Source organism: Moschus berezovskii, chromosome 24 (genome assembly GCF_049115385.1).
Source record: "Moschus berezovskii isolate FMDL1 chromosome 24, NW_MosBer_1.0, whole genome shotgun sequence".
Taxonomy (NCBI): Eukaryota; Metazoa; Chordata; class Mammalia; order Artiodactyla; family Moschidae; genus Moschus; species Moschus berezovskii.
The window spans coordinates 56,861,966-56,877,213 of NC_142483.1; the positions used below are offsets into that span (position 1 = coordinate 56,861,966).

The window sequence follows — 15,248 nt, forward strand, 5'->3', positions numbered from 1 at the left end:
CACTCTGGATTGTTTCTGGTCATTTAGGAGGAAGTATATATAAGTACGTACATATATATATATATAAAATTTTTTTAATGGTATTTGACCACAGAACCAGGATGCAGAGATTTTACTCAGGTGTACATGTCATTGTTTATTTTGAGATGAAGGGTAGAGCAGGGAAGAAATCAACACTTGAATTTCTAAAAAACTTTAGAAAAGGTTTTTAGGCCATGAAGGAACTATATATTAGGCTTATCCAAACATATTGTATTACAGATGAGGAAATTGAGATCCACAGGTGGAAAAGGACTTGTGTCCACTACAAGTTGCTTACAAGGAGGAGAGCTGGCAGCAGGACACAGCATGCTGGTTTCCAGTGCACAAGATTCTCCATGCGTACGCGCGCACATACACACACACACACACACACACACACGCACACATACATGTAGTCGTGATGATTATTTTAAATGATGGCAGTGAATTACAGCATGACAATGGACTTTTGCCATCATGATCACATGGAGCTCTATCAAGAACCCTGAGAAGTAGACATTATTTCCTCTTTCTATAGATAAGGAAACTGAGATAAAAGTCCTGTGAATCCAAATGAATATTTATTATTTCAAGTGTATACTACAATAATTAATAATGATTTTGAAACTGTTAATATGATATAACAAATATTGTTAAGAACCTTTAAATAATTAAATGAAGGGAAAGTGATTGATGGAAAATACTGTGAGAGAATATGTTCATGAAATAACATAGAATATTCTTGTATCAACATATATTTACAAAAGTTAAATCATAATACAAGGCAGAAAAATAGAGCTTAAATTATATCACACTTCTAATCCTTATACGATTATTTGGCATACTAGTATTCCCAGCATAAAACAAGATTGCTTTTATGCTTAATTTTCACTTATTTAATTGCACTGAAGCCACAAATCTGTCAGGAAAAAGCTCCATTAAGGAATTCTTCACATTTTGTGAATATGAGTCAAAAGAAGAATGTCAGCTTTCCCAACTTAGTATAGAATGGAAAATCAGAAAAAATGTAGGCAATTGTCATTGTCAACGGAAAAATAGGAGGGCTCTGAGTGATTCGGGAATCACAAGTTTTCAATTTTTTCATACCCTCAGCTGTGTTGTTTGGAAAGTAATTATAGCAATGGGAAATATAGCAGATTTATTGGCTGTGAGAAGAAAGATAGTCACTATTTTTCCCCATTTTCTTTAGAACAACCTCATTTTCATAGAAAACTCCATGACACACTAGAAATGTTGAAACTTCTTGTCTGCATTTTTACAAACTTCTCAAACAAGATGGAATAGCAACTATGGCATGATTAAAACAAAAACTGCTTGAAATAAAGAAAGCCTCAATACTGAACTTGGCAAATAAAAAAAAACAAATTAACAACAGGTGACAGCTTGACAAGAGCATGGTTTATTGATCAGAATCTACTGAAGAAGAAAAGCAACTCGTTTATTGAGCATGGAAGCATTTCTTACATGTATCACATAAGAATAAAGAAAAATCACTCTATCTTTCTGCTCCAGGGAAGGACTACTTCTTGGAGAAAGAGTGAAGTTGTAACCAAGGAAGATGGTGGGCCTGATGCCATCACCTCCCTGAAATGATAGCAGCATCCAGCCAGCCTTCATCCTTCCATCCTTACAAAGCTACCCCTGATGATCATGTATGCATTGACCTGTCCAGTTAGTTATTCTACATGGGAATAGACATATCTCACTGGTCAAGAGTAATTTTAGCTCATTAGGAAGGGACCCTGGGAAATTTTTATAGCAGGCAACGGTGTCATTTGAATAAACAAGTCATTACCATAAAAACATGTTTCCACAGCGGGTGGGCTGCTGACTTTGGAACAAGGAGGCAGTTGAGGAACCATGATGGAGTCCTGATCTTTTGGAGGCTGCTCTGAGCTCTGATGGGGTACTGGATACTAGCCTTCCCTGTGTCTCTAACTGATCAAGGTCACCGAAGAGACTGGATCATTCTGTTCAACTACAGGGCACTGTTCAAATACTAAGAAATCCTCAAATTCTCACTCTGTAGCTGAAAAGAGAATGAATATCCCCATATTCCCTGAGGGGCCTTTTTTGTCACAGTGCCAAAGTGATTCATCCACACAAGGTCACTGGTAAATTGAAATGTGAGCCAGGACTTTAAGGGTGTTACTAAGTGTTTTGACAAGGTGAGATGAGCCAGGTTAATAGAAAAAGCCACTTAGAAAGGGGATATTTTTTATCTACACGCTTTGGTTGGAAACCTTACATGAAGATTGATAGCAAGTTGGAAAAATTGCAGAGAAAAAGAGAGCAGCACTACTACATGTAAGGAGGGTAATTTGGTTTTAAACACCTCATAAGCTACCAGTGGGAGCTACCGAAAAGGCCAGAGGGCCCTGGAGTGGAACTGAAAAAAATGGAAGAGTTATTTCAGGAAACGGGAAACAGGGACCAAAATATGGGCTAGGAAAATTCATTACAAACATGTCAGTCCTTATAAATGAAGAGAAATACTGCAACCCTCCACCAGCCAGGCCCAAAGCACGCTTATCTCTAACCTCTTGTCACACATACGGAAGGGACATGCCCAGGTTTTTCTTGTAATGCCAAACAGTCCCTTCCTCTCTCCATCATCTCTCTTGAAGACTTATTTTATAGACCTTTATTTTCTTGCCCACAATTGTACTGTAGGACATTTTTTTTTAATGTTGACCATTTTTAAAGTCTTTATTGAATTTGTTACAATATTGCATTTGTTGTTTATGTTCTGGTTTTTTGGCCATGAAGCATGCAGGATCTTAGCTCCCTAACCAGGGGTCAAATCAGCAACTCCTGCATTGAAAGGCAAAGTCTTAACCACTGGACCACCAGGGAAGTCCCCTGCTGCAGCTGCTGCTGCTACTAACTCACTTCAGTCGTGTCCGACTCTGTGCGACCCCATAGACGGCAGCCCACCAGGCTCCCCCGTCCCTGGGAGTCTCCAGGCAAGAACACTGGAGTGGGTTGCCATTTCCTTCTCCAATGCATGAAAGTGAAAAGTGAAAGTGAAGTTGCTCAGTCGTGTCCGACTCTTCGCGACCCCATGGACTGCAGCATACCAGGCTTTTCCATCCACGGGATTTTCCAGGCAAGAGTACTGGAGTGGGCTGCCATTGCCTTCTCTGGGGAAGTCCCCTAGGTTGTATATAACAAGGCAGAGAAGGGTCCCTTTTCAAGGGCAAGTAAAAGACTTGGGACTGGAAACTCAAAGCACAGGCAATGCAAACGGTAGACAGATCTCAATGGCCATCTATGAAGTTTAGGAAATGACATTTAGGATGTTATGAAAGTTTAGGTTAAAAATTGTTGGCCACATCTAGAAACAGAATGCTGGGAGGAGTGTGATTCCGGGTGGAGCTGGCTCTGTCCAGAGAAGGGGGCAGCTTCTAGGTCCTGTCCCTCCAGGGGCAGCACATCTAAACCTTTCAGCTTGTTAGGAGCAGGAAAGGGGCCTGGCTGTGGGAAGGGAAAGGGTTTAGTCCCTTCTCTGGAGACCCTTAGTAGAAAGGCTGCTGAAACCAAGAGTCTATCTACATGACTTAACCCCTCCACCTGCCATGCCAGGTTGACTGGTTACACAGAAGTAGCAAAGATGGTGTTACAACTCGGATTATTAGGACAAAGATTTGATTTGTTTGTCTCATGAACATTTCTCCTGTTACATTTCAGGATGGGAAGCAACTCTTTGAAATGAAAACAGAGCTCACTCAATGAAGGGTTTACCACGGCTGGGTCCTATGGTCAAGTGTTAACTGAGTGGCCCCTGGACGAAGGGAAGCCACGTCAACACAGTTGATGCCCCAGCTCTGATTCCAATGGTTCGCTCAGCATGGGAAACATCCAGCTCTCTGTTCAAATACTCATTCCAATTCCTGGTTGCTTTAAGGCCTTTAATAGATCTGAAAAAAAAACCCATTAAGTACTGAAAATTTGTCAGCAAAAAAGTCAACTTGTGGAGAGAGTTTGTCCATTTTGCTTTATTTTGGCTCAGGCAAAATCTTGCAATCTCTTTCTAACATCAGCAGTTTAAATAAATTTGCTTCTCAATTTAATTAATCAAGGATCCCTCTTTAATTACATGATAAAATCTGCTGCTAAGATGGCCCTTCTGTTGAGTCAGCAAAATACTGGAGACAGTTGTTTCATCCTTCCTTCTGAATTCTTCAGGTGTGTTTTGTATATTTAATTGCTTACGATGGTAATTTAAAATGAAGATTATAGACAGGATACTTGGACATTTGAATCTTCTTATACCCTGCAATGAACATGAAATGAACCCTGCAAGCAAGCAACATACGTAATACAACCCTAAACTGCTGCTTGGTCCTTGGAAGGAAAGCTATGACAAACCTAGACTGCGTATTCAAAAGCAGAGACATCATTTTGCTGACAAAGGGCCATCTAGTCAAAGCTACGGTTTTTCCAGTTGTCACGTACAAATGTGAGAGTTGGACCATAAAGAAGACTGAGCACTGAAGAATTGATGCTTTCTAACTGTGGTGCTGGAGGAGACTCTTGAGAGTCCCTTGGACTGCAAGGAGATCAAATCTGTCAATCCTAAAGGAAATCAACCCTGAATGTTCATAGGAAGGGCTGATGCTGAAGCTGAAGCTCCAATCCTTCAGCCACCTGATGCGAAGAGCCGACTCATTGGAAAAGACCCTGATGCTGGGAAAGCTTGAGGGCAGGAGGAGAAAGGGATGACGGAGGATGAGATGGCTGGATGGCATCAGACTCTGGAAGATGGTGAAGGACAGGGAAACCTGGAGTGCTTCAGCCTATGGGGTTGCAAAGAGATGGTCATGACTGAGCGACTGAACAACAGCTGCGCTTCCAGCAGGGGTGTGTTCCTTCCCTGAGTGCATCCTGGATTCACGGCTCTGGGGCTGGGATCCTACCTCTCCTTATCAGTGGAAACCTTCCCAGCACCCTCCACCTGCTGGTCCTATTTCCCTTCTAGAGGAGCCGTAGCTTAGCACTGCTTTAGCCAGGGCTGATTTCCTGACCACTTTTTCTCCCCTCGTGAGCTGAGTTAGTGCTCTCTAAGGTCCGCCAGCACCTGAGACCCATTTCCATCTCAGCGTTTCCCGCTCTGTGTCATTTCCAAATATTTAGCCATCTGTTTCCTGACGCACTCCCTGAGGATGGAAATAAATCCACCTTGTATATAAAGCCCTACCACAGAGTGAGCCCTGAATAAGTGTTCTCATTGAGAGAAAAAAAATCATGACTAGATCTCCTGGGATGACCACTCCCTCCCTGGTCAAGCTCTTCGTCCACAGGACACAAACTCAGACTCCCTTTTCTTCATCATGAAACAATGAATGCACATCTCTTGTGCCTTCTTCTCCCCAAGCCACATTTTAATTAAAAAAAATATTTTACGTGATGTTTCAGACTTCATAAATGTCTAGAAATAATTTTAAAGGCTATCAGCTTATTAAAAAATAAAAGGTTATTGTACTGCTTCAATTTTCAACATTTCTACGGGGAAATATATTGTATCCATGCTCATCCTATTTGCCCCACCTGGTCACTTTATACCATTTCCTCTTAACAAGTCTTCCTTTTAGGCCCTACCATAGCTGCTGCTGCTGCTGCTGCTAAGTCACTTCAGTCGTGTCCAACTCTGTGTGACCCCATAGACGGCAGCCCACCAGGCTCCCCCGTCCCTGGGATTCTCCAGGCAAGAACACTGGAGTGGGTTGCCATTTCCTTCTCCAATGTGTGAAAGTGAAAAGTGAGAGTGAAGTTGCTCAGTCATGTCTGACTCGTAGCGACCCCATGGACTGTAGCCTACCAGGCTCCTCCATCCATGGGATTTTCCAGGCAAGAGTACTGGAGTGGCTTGCCATTGCCTTCTCCCCTACCATAGCAGGTAGTTAAAATTTCTTTAAATTCTAACGTAAACTTAAGGTTTTTTTTTTTTTTTTAATTTAATTTATTTATTTTTAAGGTTTCAAATATGTGGGATTCCCATTTTTTATTGTTATGTTTACAATTTACAGAAATATAAGGTAGCTTCAGTCTTCGGTACAATCTCTCTTTTTTTTTGGCCACAGGGCATGTGGGAATCTTAGTTTCCAGACCAAGTATCAAACCCTCGCACCCTACATTGGGAGCTCAGAATCTTAACTACTGGACCATCAGAGAAGTCCTACAATCTCTCTTTCTCTCTTTTTTTTCTCTTTCAGGTGTCATAGAGCATGGAATGTCCAGGAAAAGAGAACTCACCAAACTTGAGATTTGCCTTCCTCTTGATAGGTAAGGGACAAGTTTTGTCGGTTGGAGATGACCAGACATCACTCATGGTAATTTGTTCATGATCTGAAATCCTTGTGTAAACAGAGAGTGATAAATCAGGGCAAATAAATCCAGCTGAAACCAACACTTAACTCTGAGCAAGCGCCTCAGCCAGTGTGAGGGTGCGGTGTGTCTCAGAGTGTTCCAGGCACACTTGGAGCCCCACCTTCATGCATTCTGAAGCCCAGTGGAGTCCAGGACATACAGTTTGGATGTTTCTACACTGAAATAACAAACATGTTGCTGGAGAACATGTTCTCCAAAACTAGACTTTTTCCTAAGGAAATTCTGAGGTGGTTTTCCATGGCATCTGTTTAAAATAGGAAATAGTGATTTCCTTAAAGAGTAAGAGGAAAGGGACTTGCCTGGTGGCCCAGGGGCTAGGCCTCTGCGCTCCCAAAGCAGGGGGCCTGGGTGTGACCCTTGGTCAGGGAACTGGATCCCACATGCACAACTCAGGATCCCACATGCTGCAAACGAGACCCAGCACAGCCAAAGAAATAAATACTTTCTGAAATGAGTAAGAGGAAAGGAGCTTCCCTGGTGGTCCAGTGCTTAAGATGCCATGCTTCCATTACAGGGCGTGCAGGTTTATTAATTCCTGGTCCAGGAACTAAGATCCTACACACCACATCATGGTGTGGCCAAAAAAAAGAAGAGTAAGGAAAAAGAGGAACTTGGGGCAGAGTATTGGGGTGAAGCTTAGAACCCGTGTAGTTGCCATAAGGTAGGAATTTGAAATCTGGAAACATCTTCAGGTGTTGTCAAGACGTCTGAAAGAGAAGTCCACGTTTTCTGTGCTGCTGTGCCCTCAAAACATGCAATCCTAGTGCGCGGTCTTCTGAGAATTCTCCAGTAGAATTTGTCTGGTACTCCTGTTGACTCGTGGAGCACTGATAGTAAGAACAAGCCTGACTCGATGCAGATGCTCTTCTAAGCACCTTACACGCATGACCCCATTTAATCATCAAAGCCGTCCTTTGAGGTGGATATCATATAATCATCATCCTCATTTTCCAGATGAGGAAATTGAGGCCCAGAGAGGGTAAGTCACTTGCCCAAGGTCACACAGCTGGTAAGTGGTAGAGTAGGACCAAACCCAGGCAGTGTGGCTCCAGAACACACTGCTTATAACTTCCCATTCCGCAACTTGCCTCCACCAGAGCACCGGCCCTGCTGGAATGCAGTGCAGGTCTGCGGCTATCTCCTTTGCTACCTGCAAAGCCAGTATCCTGCTAATTCCTATCTTCCAAATGCCACCAAAATACTGCTCGGTATTGGACACATAAAGACTTGTTGAATAATAAATACCCTTTCTGTAGATTCAAGTATTTGAGTTATTGGTAAGACTTAAATACAGGTACAAGGAAAGAAATAAGGGGAAAAGATGAATAAAGCATTATTGTGTGCAACAGAGAACAGCATATGCAAAGGTCCTGTGGCATAAAGGAATGTGGGGAGCAAGAAGAAAGAAAGACGTAAAAGGAGGATTCAGATTAACCTTGGGATCTCATTGTGGTGGGTCCTCTCTCTCCCTGATGTTCATGGATCATTTGGAATTGGCTGCAGTTGATAGGCTTTTGGGTAAATGCATTCTTAGGAATAAACTGCATTCCATTCTTTTCATGACATCAACATTGTATTCCAAATGATTCCTGCTTTGCCTCTTCAAAAGGTGTCCCTTCTATACAATCAGACAAAGGAGAGAGTTTTAAAGGTCATATACCTTGTCTTTTTTATTTTCAGAACTTTCAGAAAATTAAGGAATCTTGGAAATACAGCGATTCTACCAATAGTATTCCAGTCCAAGGTATGACAGCTGCTGCCAATATTAAGCTAACAGAAGAGAATATTTTTTGAGAGGTAAAGAACAACTTTAATCTTTGCTTTTGGAAATTTAAAGAGCCGAACTTCCCTTCCAGGAATAGAAAGAGCTGCTCTGTGCTCAGCATTATCATTGCACCAAGAGAATTCCCATGGAATTACTTAGGAGGAGAAACAGAATTTGTTCTTTCCTGAGCTCTTAAAAATAGGTTCAGGATCCCAATTTATCCTCTGCTATTTTACAGTCTTCCTGTTTGTGTGCGTCTCTCTCAGGGAACTACATGGAAAACAAATGTTTGGTGAGTAGTCTCCTCAGAAATAAAAATGTAAAGGTAAAATGTATTCCTCAGTAAACACATTGCTGGGGGATGTGGGGGAGGAGGGCAACTTGCAAACAGACTTTTCCAGAAACCTAGATAAACTGTGAGATTAACTGGACTCTTCTCTCCAGGGAAGTCATAAAATGCCACGATGTGGAAACACGTAAAGAGCCAAGAGACGTGGTCGAGGGAACACTCATTGCCCCATCGTCCCTGTGTGGCACTGTGTCTTTGCATAGTTCATGGGATCTTAGTTCCCAGACCAGAAATTGAACCTGGGCCCTCAGCAGTGAGAGCAGGGGGTCCTAACCCACTGGACCGCCAGGGAATTTCTGATGTTGTGTTGACAGTTGCAAATGGCCCTGGTGACCAGGGAGAGTTGTGAGTGGACAGTTGTCCTGTGGGCGGTTGGTTGGTACCTGATGGCTTCCCCAGAGACAAATGAGCTGATGAAAATGCATAGTATATAGGGAAAAAGCATTGATCACAAGTAATGACATGGATGAGACTGCCAATGTGTGGCTTGCGTATTGGGTTGCTTTTCTTTGACATGGTCTTTGGTAATGGTAACGCTGAAACTCCAATATTTTGGCCACCTCATGCGACAAGTTGACTCACTGGAAAAGATTCTGATGCTGGGAAGGATTGGGGGCGGGAGGGGAAGGGGACGACAGGGAATGAGATGGCTGGATGGCATCACCGACTCGATGGACATGAGTTTGATTGAACTCCGGGAGTTGGTGATGGACAGGGAGGCCTGGCGTGCTGTGATTCATGGGGTCGCAAAGAGTTGGACACGACTGAGTGACTGAACTGAACTGAACTGAATGGTAAGCAAGGACACTTGATATTGTATGGAACTGTGTTCAAAGCAAAATTCACGTGCAAGTCTTCCTATTTTATTTTCTTTTAGCAGTGGTGACTTGGAAGACGGGTATTGGATTTTGGAGTTGTCTGGATCTTAAGCAGGATTACTGCAGATATGAATGCATTTTAAAGATGGCGGAATTTTGGTCTGAGGTGTTGTCTAGTGGGAGGTCTCATTAATCGAGGGTCTCATTAATCACCCTGTTCCTCAAAAAACCACATATTCACCATCTTAAATAGCCTGGAGTCATTGTCATTTAAACTCTTACCTGGCTTTTTTAATTTTAAAATCATTTCAGACTAACAACAGCAAAACTTCAATAATCATACAAAGAATTACTGTTTACTCGGGATTCCTCAAGTGTTAGTCTTTTTCACATTTGTTACTTATTTTCTCTGTTTCCTTGAATTATAGACTCACTGATATCTTAGGGCACATCAATATTTTCTTTTTAAGTTGCTTCTAAAAATCGTAGTTACTATTTAATTTTCATGGCGTAATTTATCCATGTTCAGAGAACTAAATATAATGCAATCATTATTTGCTTATATAGTGAAGATCAGTTAAAAACTGGGGTAGACCCCAGAATTCCAGGAGCAGGTCTAATGAGGAACAGGTACAGGAAAGCGTGCGCCTGACCCCTGGTATTTCGTGTTTCCGTCTCACTGACCTCTCATTTCAAAGCAGAGCCCTGAGTATGCGGTCAGGTGTGTTCTCTTTGCCCAACAAAGGGAGAGGCAGCAAGAGGCAGGCAAGAGGCAGAACGTGAGTTTGATAAATGTGGGTGAAATCAGTACCAGTGTGGGAGAATAGACAGAGTTTTGATTAATGTAATTATTTTTTTGAAACCCATTTGCAAAATAACGTCTTGTGAAACTAGGGCTGAACTATCAGATCCCAGCCCCACACACCCTGCCAGCTTTGTATTTTGTGTGTTCTGATAACTTCACACAAGCAGTGTGTGTGTGTGTGTGTGTATTTGTGTATGTGTGTGTGAAACAAACTTCTTCATGTGTTCATGTTTTGGATATGAATACATGGAAAATATATGGGAAAAGATGAATATATGATGAAATATAATTTAAATAAAAGCGGTTGTAATAATATGTGGAAGTGTAAAAAGTTAGGTGGGCGTTTCTGTGTGCACGGTCTATATTGCCTTCTAGGTAGAGTGTATTTTGCAATTTTTATGACCAGTTGATGTCCAGGTCACTTCATGAATAGGGACGGTTTGTTATATCTTTTGGTATTGTCCAAGGTCAGCACACAGCTGCCATTCATTGAATTGTCACAATTATTTGTTCATAATTAAGTATTCAAGAAAGTGTTTTAACCTAATTTTTTGAAAAGTTGATGTATTGCCACCACATTAGAGTTGTGTGCAGCATGGCTTGATCTGTGTGGTTTTAAGTCAGATCTAGGTAATCATCCTTCCTTTTAAAAAGCCTCCTAGTTAACCCTCCTGCTTCCCTTGTAGCTCAGTCGTAAAGAATCTGCCTGCAGTGCAGAAGACCGGGGTTTGATATCTGGGTTGGGAAGATCCCCTGAAGAAGGAAATGGCAACCCACTCCAGTATCTTTGCCTGGAAAATCTCATGGACAGAGGAGCCTGGTGGGCTGTAGTACATGGGGTTGCAAAGAGTCGGGCACGACTGAGCGACTAACACTAACACACACTTAACCCTCCTACACTGTGGGTGGGAATGCAAATCGGTGCAGCCACCACAGAGAACAGTACAGAGGTTCCCTCAAAAAACTAAAAATAGAACTACCACGTGGTCCTACGATCCCACTCCTGGGCTTATATCCAGACAAAACCATAACTCGAAAAGATACATGCGCCCCAATGTTCGTTGCAGAGCTGTTTACAACAGCCAAGAGATGGAAGCAACCTGAATGTCCCTGGACAGAAGAACAGATAAAGAAGAGGTGGTACCTGTACACAGCGGAATAATATCCAGCCATAAAAAGAATGAAATAACGCCATTGGCGGCCACATGGATGCACCTAGAGATGGTCGTACTAAGTGAAGTAAACCAGGCAGACGACTATCATATGATACCACTTGCATGTGGGATCTAAAGAAATGAAACAAAGCAGCGTGTTTACACAACAGAAGCAGACTTACAGACGTAGAAAACAAGCCTAGGGTTACCAAAGCAGAAAGCAGGGGAGGGGTAATAGGAGTTTGGGATTAGCATATACACACTACCTTGTATAGATAGGTAACTAAGAGACCTACCATACAGCGCAGGGAGCACTATTCAATATTTTGTAACAACCTATAAAAGAAAAAAATCTGAAAAGGAATATGCATACATATATACATACACACACACATTTATACAAAACAGAATCAAACCGCACGAAATATACAGACTACTGGGAGAAAATGACCTTGAACAAATAAATAGAAAACTAAATAATCAATGATGGTGATGCTGCAACTAAGGAAAGTACCAGATGTGTGATGGGCAGGAAACTGTAGGCTGAGGTGTGACTTCCTCACAGGTGTTTGGAGTATTGCCCATTAGATTTCAGAAACTATGAAAATGTCATTTGTGAGTATGGATTCTTGTGCATGAAAATTAGAAAGCTGCGGTATGTTTGTAGTCATGAGAAGACACACACACGCACACACACTCATCAGTTCTGTAAACTGAAGAAATGACAGGAGGACATTGGCTCACAATGCTGAGCATAAGCACCCAGGGTGTCACTGCTCCCAGGAGGAACCCAGGGCCCCGAGGCGAGCAGCGAGACCCTGAGGCCAGCTGTGATGCCTGGATGCAGGAGGCCCACTTCCCTGCTGCGGTTCACGAAGAGCACCTTCCTCATCTTAGTCCCAAGACCAGCCCAGGAACATCGTTCGATCTGCCGGCTCGTCTGTGACTGACTCCATCCTCGGAGGCTCTGTCACTTTCAGTTCTCCTTTGTTCAGCTTCGTTCTCTGGGGACCCAGAATTGGGAAAAGGACACAAAAGTCATCTAAATCCAGATGTTCCTGCTCTTCTGCTCTTTATTCTTGGTTCCCATGAGCTTGGGCCCAGAACTGCCCATGGCTCAGGGAACAATCATAAACCTTAACTAGATTTTCAGATTGAAACTATATAGTACCTGGTCCTTTGAAAATATGCATGTGGTCTGGGAGGTCAGGATGAAATGTTACTTCAGCAGAAACTTACGATCTGGGGGGTGTCAGCCAGGGGAAGGAGGAGAGGAGAAAGCATTCCAGACAGGCAGGATAGTGACTGGAACATACGGTGTGCTGAGCAGTGGGGAGCAGGGTGCTTTCATTAGAGAAACTGAAGGACAGCGTGGCTGCAGCATGGCAGGGGTGGGGGCTAGGGGTGCAGATGCGTCCCTGGGGTTAGGCACGGGCTAGAACCTGCAAGTCCTTGAGGGCAACCTGAAGCAGTTTAAATTGTAGTCTAGAGTAACCAGAAGCCCTAGAAAAACTTTACTGAAAGTAATCAGAAGAAAAGAGACTCCAGCTAATTGGAGCCTGACTCACAATGCATGACGGGAGATTCATACCTCCCATTTCACACAAAAGAAATGCTGACATCCCAACGACTGTTTGAGCACAACCAGCCCTTGACCTTCTGGGTAGCCTTAAATCACCTACTTGTCCTCAGTAGTCACCCACAATTCATGGCGTTCCTAGAAGATAGTTCTCAAGCCACCAACAAAAGGACAAGAAATACTTACTCATGAATTAAGCCATGCGTTATTGGGTGAGACGCCCAGTAATTTCAGCCAGAATAATGATGTGTTTATTTTTTTGTGGGACAAAATATAAAATTCAATTAGAATTTCAAAATCAGACTCTATTTAGGGAAAAATCTCCAACAGTCGTTACAAATCTACTTTAGAAAGAGAAATGGAAGCTGGCATTTAGATTGAAGTGCTTTTCCATCAAAATATATAATGAACTCAGCTGAGGTTATTTCAAACAACACTGTGAACATAATTAATACATGGAAATATATGAGACATGATCATGAGAAGAATAGGATTAAATAATGGGAGCTCACCATGCAGGACAAGTTTCAAGGGCTTAACATCCATTATATCCCTCATTCTCAAGGCAACAATATCATTAAATATGAAAATGATTTAATATAACCTTGCAACTTTAGACTGAAAAACGGAGAAAATGTCACCATTTGCACATTTGAAATAAAAGTGAATATTAGCATTCTGAATACCTATTCTCAGAAATACATATTTGCCCAGGACTTAGAACACTTGCATAAGCAGTGCCAAATCTGAATATGGACTCCAAATGTGAATAGTCTGTAAATCTTTCAATGATATATGTTAACAAGTACTTTTGATGTATTTTTCTTTAACAAATACTTTTTAAATAAGTACCGTTGATGCAGGGCAATGCCCAGCCCTTTGCTAGGTGCCCTGAGACCATGAAAGATGCAGAAAATACTGTTTCTCCTTTCCAGGCGCATATAATCCATTTGAAAACAGTGCCTGGGGAAAGTGGCCAGTCTGTGTGTGTGTGTGTATTGGAGGAGGGGGTGTGAGTTCTAAAATCATAAGCCTTAATAAGGAAAATGGTACAGATCAAAGTTATATTAATATTAGGAGGATGGGGACTTCCCTTGTGGTCCAGTGGATAAGAAGCCTCCTTCTAATGCACGGTACGTGGGTACGATCCATGACTGGGGAGATAAGACCCCACATGCCTCAGAGCAACTGAGCCCATGTCCCACAACGAAAGAGCCCTGGTGCCGTAACTAAGACCAGACACAGCCAAATAAATAAATAAATAAAATATTAGGAGCACGGAGGTAAAAAAGAAGTATGGGCAACCCATATATTTGTGTGTGTGTGTGTGTCTCCTTGGAACTAGCTGTTTCTGGGACTAGTTCTTCCTACTCTTTCCTATGACTTGCTTATGGGAATTAATACATTCCCTTGCTTCCCAGGTGGAACTAGTGGTAAATAATCCGCCCGCCAATGCAGGAAACCCAAGACTGATCCCTGAGTTGGGCAGATCCCCTGGAGGAGGGCATGGCAACCCACTCCATTATTCTTGCCTGGGAAATCCCACGGACAGAGGAGACCGGCGGGCTGCAGCCAATGGGGCCACAAAGAGTTGGACACGACTGAGCACAGCACATTTTTGCTTAAACTAATTTCAATTACACATCCTGGCTCACGTATCATTGGGAATCAGCAGGTAACACGGACAGCCTTTGGAGCCCCTAGACTGGGTTAGAATTCTGACCTAAGTGCTTATTACCTGATTGAACTTAGGGACATTAACTTAGCCTCTGAGAATGTTTTCTCATCTGCAAATGGGGTTAAAAAGTTTCTGTACTGTGTTTTTACTAAGATCACACAACGAAATGCATATTGGTAAAGTGCCTGCCAATAAAAAGAATCATTAAATCAATGATCTTTTTTTCCTTCTTTATAATGCTGTGCTTTTCTTTTTTTTTCTGTATCCCTCAGGGCCTTCTATAATCATCACCAGCTGGTGTTCTGGAGCAGTGTCTGTTCAGCCAGACCTTGCTGAGAGACTTTACAAGTTTCTGTTCCAGTGGCGATTGGGTGACTCTCCTTAATTCAGACCACAAGCAGCAGTGCAAGCTGTACACATGAAACCACGCCACAAAATTTCCTCCATGCCATTTCTCCTGTTTGCTTCCACTCTCTGATTACCAGTTAAAATTTTACAGGAAAGTCAACTGAGTACAAAAAAAAAATTTCTTACAGAGGTAATTAACTTCCATAGAACTATAAAATTGGAAAAAAACACTAGAGAAAATATTGCCAACTAAAGAAGGACATCAGGAACGAAGAGGGAAAATATTAAGCTGAACTTTTACGTATGCTTCCTTATTCAAC

At 42.3% G+C, this 15,248-nt stretch overlaps 1 long non-coding RNA gene across 1 annotated transcript in view; it reads left to right on the forward strand.

Annotated features, from left to right (window-relative positions):
- LOC129547640 (uncharacterized) overlaps positions 1–8,221 on the forward strand; it is a 48,321-nt gene extending 40,100 nt beyond the window's left edge. The window contains exons 2-3 of the long non-coding RNA XR_008684112.2: positions 6,258–6,327; positions 8,113–8,221. This is a non-coding gene — a long non-coding RNA (uncharacterized LOC129547640). The remainder of the gene's footprint in view (positions 1–6,257; positions 6,328–8,112) is intronic.
- Positions 8,222–15,248: the final 7,027 nt, after the last annotated feature.